Here is a 6,443-nt window from a genome sequence, read left to right on the forward strand (position 1 = left end):
CCCTTCCTTCGCCTTCCTCCACGCGAGCTCTATTTAATCGTCCTATTTATTTCAAAACCAATGTGGACTCCGTGTAAGCATGCTCGGCAAATCTTCGCCGAGTGATAAACTAATATAGCTTTTACCGCTCTTTCATTAATTCCTCGACCGTAAGATCATATAATGTTGCATCTCTATCGATTTGGCTAATTCTCAGCGAGCGATGACGTAAAGGTTCATCGCTGCCGGTCCTCATGCGCTTATTCATCGATGGAAATAAAATGTTTATATCTTCCGAGCAATAATCACAATCACCAGCTGCTAGGTGAAAACAAAAACAATAAGTACGCTTTGTTGTATACGGTGTTGCGAACGTCTTTTTAGAAAAACGTATATATATATATATATATAATGACATTTTATAATGAAAATTATTAATATCATTCGTATCAAATTTAAATAGAATCGAGAGCTTCCAAAGCTTCCGAGCTTCGTCGAACGATATAAATATATTTCAATTTTACCTGCAATTGAATTCGTGTAATAAGTAATTTATCAGGACTGTCTGAAATTGGTAACGGATATAAATAAGACGGCGCACTCCAATTTTACTCGTTCAATTTACGTTCGGAATAAATTATAAAATTTTAGATAAGAGAATAAATATCGATTGGTACATATACCATTAGCGTAATTATCGAAGTATGCATTGATATAAATTTAATAAAATGAAATAGTGGTATATTGGACGCTGGCAAGGTATTTATACTTTTTTTTTTCTTTTTTTAAGAACGTAAAAGTATCGTTTTATTAATTGAACGAAATATGTTATTTTATTCATAAGAAATTTGCGACTGAAGCTTTTTTTAGAAATAAGAAGTAAACAAAAAGCTAGATTAATAAGTTGTTAAAATATAAAAAGCAAATCTTCTTAGCACGGATAAACCATTAAAGTGTTTGCAAATTATTAAAAAATGGACATTTATCCAATGATAACATTATCGTAAGGTGAAATTTCTGTATGCTAACGTAAACGAAAAATATATGGTAAATAGCAATTTGGATAATATGTGAGCTAAATCGTTTTACATTAAAAAAAAAAAAATAATTATATATATATTACACAATTGTTACGAATTAAGTAAAATAGCAGAAAAAAGAAAACTAATAATATTTTTAAAAAGTCACATTTCTGTTAGTGAAAAAAAAAATTAATTAAAAACCTTCGTATCAAAGTTTTAGATAAGAATAAGAATAGATATCGCTATTAAATTTCAGAAAATTAATTTAAAAGGCTATTGATCTTTTATATATAAAATTAAGTTATATTATATATAATTATTATAAATTATAATTATATATAAAATAATTTATATTATATATATATAAAAATAGTGCAAATAATTACTGTATCGACGAAATTATTAAGTTTCCTATAAATTGTCAACTTAAAAGTAATACTAATAATTATTATTAATCGGAACATTAATGCAAAAAGTTCGATATTTAAAAAGCTAAGATAGAAAATATATATTGTAAAAGTAATGTCATTAATTTTTTCATGAATTAAAAATCTATTTTATCATCTAAATATATCTATACAAATATTTTTAAAGTCAATTGTATAAAGATTTCAGTGTTTAAAATTTTTAATTCTTAAGTACTCAAATATTACATACTCTTAAAATTTTTTAATATATTAATTATTATAAACTATTAGAATAATATATATATATATATATATATATATATGAAAAAAATAGAATATACACGTTGTAAATCGATTACATTCATTTATAAGAGACGGGTAGATCTGGGAAAGAGCCAATATAACTTAAATGAATAGTACGATAGAGATCAGTTTATACGTTGTATAAATACGCGCGCGCGCACCCACCCACATATACATTCTTGGTGTTTTTATATAAAAGTAAATTGATAGCTGATTTACAAGATGAAATGATGAATAATCTATTAATAACGAATGAAGGAATTTCAGAAAACATATTTTCTGCATATGCTGTACGATATATGCAATAAGCTGTGAAATTTGTCCACTGGTATTATTGAGTAGCGAATGTATTGAAATATAAATTCTTTAATACCATAAAGTGTATCAGACTGGACTTGGACAAATTATTTGATTAATTCTCGCAGACGCTGTAAAGATATAATCAGCCTGACTCTCAGTGACACGCGTCGGCCTAATAGAAATCCTACGAAATCTACCTTCGATTACAAAATTGCGAGTGTCGACTGATAAGATCCCATTGAGAGAGAGAGAGAGAGAGAGAGAGAGAGAGAGAGAGAGAAAGAAAGAAAGAAAAGAAGCAAAGGAAAAGGGGGCATTTCGCACAATAAGCAAAAGCAAGTGGCCGAAGGAATAGCTCATTCTTACATTGTTCGACCTAGTGCCAGTATTTGATGGTTGTTTCGCTTTTCAGAAAACGAGGAAAAGGCGTCGACGCTAGGAGTTTGGAGCGCACGAGTCCTCGTCCATCCGTCGTGGGCAAGACCTTTTGCCACGAGGGCCGAAAGGCGTATCCGTTTTTATTTTGGATTAGCACCCTATCGCATCTATAGATTCAGCTGTAGAGGTCCAAGGCAATTTTTGAAATGCGCCTACGTTCGTCTCGGACAATGGCACTCGTAAAAACACCGACTCTCCTCATCCTCTTCTCTCCCCCCCCCTCCCTCCCTCACCAACCACCCCGACCGCCTCATCCATCCTCTTCCCATTATACCGCGCGCTTCTCTTTAGAACCGTACTTTCACGCTCGTCCCTTAGCCGTACCGCAGCTTTCCTGTTTTTTCATTTTTGCCGTTACTTTCACGTTCGTCGAGATGTCGTTTATCAAAAACAACTGGCAATTCCATTATCGATGTCCCTCCTTTACTACCTTCACCCAAAGTTTTTCCAACAAAATTTCAAAACAAAACCAGCAATAATAATTGATTTTATTTCTATTGACCAGCTACGAGGCTTATCGCCAACGTCCATAATGCACAAACATACATGCAGATCATCCCCATCCGACGTGCATTGCACATTAATTTTACGCTTTTTGTATTATCCTCGATAGGCTTCGCCATATTACAAAACGCCGCTCTGCCATTTTACAACACATCCTTTCATAACGAATAAGTAATTTCAATTTGGTCAAGTGTAACGTGCGCAGTAAAATGCACCTCGCGCACTTCCAATCAGCCCGAACGAATATTACGCGCGTATCTTATCGACGTAACAATCTCTTTCGAATTGTACATTTCGTTCGACACAGGTTTGGCTGCAAAAAAGAAAGAAAAAAAAAAGGAAAAAAAAAATTATTCGATATTCGTGAAACGGATGTTTTACGTCGAGGTAACTTTTACATCGCAGCTTCGTCCCACGAAATGTCGAAAAAAGCCGAGGATACGAGCAGCCGAATTGTCAAAGGCTAGCTAGCCTTCACGGAAAATGCGTCTCGCTCATTCCCTCACACGCACTTTTCACGCTTTGTTTTCTTTTCGCCCCCCCCCCTTCTCCCTTCCCCCCTCCCCCTCCCCTGTCACCACTCTCTTCATTTTACTTCTTTTTTTTTCTTTTTATTTGCAGTGCCTTTTCGTAAGTTCGCCCGAGCGCAATGAAAACGAAATTAAATTTTTATGAAAAAGAAAAAGCGGTAAATTTCTTTCATTGCACGAAACTATTAAAACCCACTTTATAGAGTCGTAAAACATCAAGTACGAGAAAGTACGGCAAAACAAAAAGAATAGGAAAAATATACGAGCTCGAATAAAACGGCCCCAGCTTCCCTTCGCCAAAGGGAAGAAGTACGAGCGAGTTTGCCACCGATAATAAAATGTGTTGTAAGCAGCTCGGCCAGATGTCATAAATGGATGGTCTCGTATATGGGCATGAATGTTCAAAACAAATGAACAAAAAAAAAAAAAAAAAAAAAAAAAAAAAAAAAAAAAAAAAAAAAAGAGGGAAAAAAAAAAGAAAATAAAAAATGATCGATCCGCGATTATTAAAATTTCCGACAAAGTGTTAAGGCTGGCGGTGGTGAGGGTGGGTGGCAGTTGGAGTAGGGGCGGGAGGATAAAGAGATAGTGAGAGATGCTTGGCACTTGGAGTTCTGTCCTTTCCTTTTCATTGGCGCGGCCAAAGCTCCGCTAATGCTACAATTTCATAAAGAGCTTCATTTCCATTTGGTGCATTTGTATTTGTATTTGAGCTTTTTTTTTCTCCATAAGATTTTGCTCATTATGCTGTATTAGCCTTTTAAAGTGAACGTGTACTTTCTATTTCGAATTGAAATGGAGCTACAGGATGCACGAGTTATGACGTATAAAGCATTTTACATTTTTAACAAGCAGACAGGTCAGATTTGAATTTTTGTGTAGAAAGTCGGCTTTGAAAATGCTGTATTTCATTGGTAAAGCTCGTCGTATGAAAAAGTATTTGCCACATTCACATACTCACATGATAAGTGGCGGAGAATTTTTTACAAAACGAAATTTGCGGTCCTTCATTCGCTTTTGTTTCCTTTCGTTACGGCAGACACGGCAGACAGTATTGTATAAAATAAATAACGAATGTCAGAAAGTGAGTGCTCTCTCTCTCTCTCTCTCTCTCTCTCTCTCTCTCTCCGGGTACTTGTTTTACCATCTTTGTTTTCTCCGAGTGTTTTCTCATTAGTATTCCTCGGCTATTCTTTCTTTATGAGTGCGAAGAAAACTTGTGTTAGCATATACGTGCGCTGCAGACTTTTCCTACTCTCTATTTATTTATTTTTTTTTTTATCCACACATTTGACGGATGTGTATATCCATTTTCTTGGAACTTAAATACCTGTCAGTTAATTTTAAGGACCATTTGCTATAATCTAAAAGACAAACACCAAAATGACGCTCCTCAATATAATATTTCATTTTTATTCGTTTTATTGATTGTATAATAATGACGAAATTTTAATTTCTTCTATATATTCAAATATAATTTCATATTTAAGTCATAATACTCGACCATTTTTATCAAGAAAATTTTCTTATCAAAATTTACAAATTATTGCATTGCAATTTCATTTTCCGATTGTGCTCAAGCGAATTTTTATCCCGAAAATATCACGTGACACAGTGCGTTGCAACACGTTATGGCATTGTATTTTGAGCTTTTTCATTATTTAGAATATATAAAATAAAGCTTGTTAGTTTTTTTCTTTTTGTTTCATTTATTTGTCATAAATACTTTATAAGTACTTTATACATAAATGCATTTAATAAAAATTTATATACGAACGGTGTGATGAATATTTCGAAAATAACATACAAATAACAAATAACAAACTAATCTACAAATAAACAAATAATATATATATATATATATATATATATGTATATATATATGTATATATATATATATATGAATCGTCCTAATTAAGTGTGAATTTATGCGTATAAAGAACTAGTGAAATTGCAAAGAAAAAATTTTAATGCAAATTGATAAATGATTAAGAGCTCGTAGTAGAGAATTTTGAATGTGTGGTTTACTTTAAACTTCAGATAAGTGTAACTAGTGCTGCGTATCAGGGTTATTTAATTATTATAAAATTGTCGTCTTTACAAGGTGTAGAAATTATTAAATCGATAAAATTAATTCATAATCGAGACTATTTTTAGAAGGCTGAATGTAGTAATTATAATGACTTTTCGATTCATTAAATTAACCGTGTAAATATTAGATTTAGCAGGCGAATGAAATATTGGCAATAATATCATTAGATCCATGGACTTGTCGAGCGAAAGCCATAATAAGCAGGAAATATATTTTTCTTTCCATAAATCGCACGAAATTATTAATAACGTATGTTGCTCTACATTCCTTTCACCAACATCATGATATCACTTGTTTTTTACAATGCCATGCAAAATCTACTTTCACACAGTGGCTATATATTTGATGTAAAATGCCTCGTATGCATGAGTACACACACCATTTTATGATCACATATTTTCTCAAACGTATTTGGGAAAGGACGGAGGTGAGAAAAGTATAGGAGAGCCGATAGAAAGAAAGAGATGCCGGGATTTTGTATGCGTACGTGTGTGCGTGCGTGTGTTAGGGAGCGAGAGAGAGAGAGAGAGAGAGAGAGAGAGAGAGATTTGGGGTAAAAGTGCGAGAATGCGGAAAAAGCAAGCGCGTGAGGGATAAAGGACGAGGGAAAGTCCGAGAGAAAGTAGGAGGAAAAAGAAAAAAGTGGAAAGAGAGAGGGTAAAAGTGCGAGAATGCGGAAAAAGCAAGCGCGTGAGGGATAAAGGACGAGGGAAAGTCCGAGAGAAAGTAGGAGGAAAAAGAAAAAAGTGGAAAGAGAGAGTAAGGCTGTCTATGAGATCAATGGACCGCTCTCTGCGCTGGACACACGGAAAACAGCGAAGAGGGTAGGTGTGTGTGTGTGTGTGTATGTATATATGAGAGAGAGAGA

This window comes from Ceratosolen solmsi, unplaced genomic scaffold (genome assembly GCF_000503995.2).
Source record: "Ceratosolen solmsi marchali unplaced genomic scaffold, CerSol_1.0 scaffold1, whole genome shotgun sequence".
Lineage (NCBI taxonomy): Eukaryota > Metazoa > Arthropoda > Insecta > Hymenoptera > Agaonidae > Ceratosolen > Ceratosolen solmsi.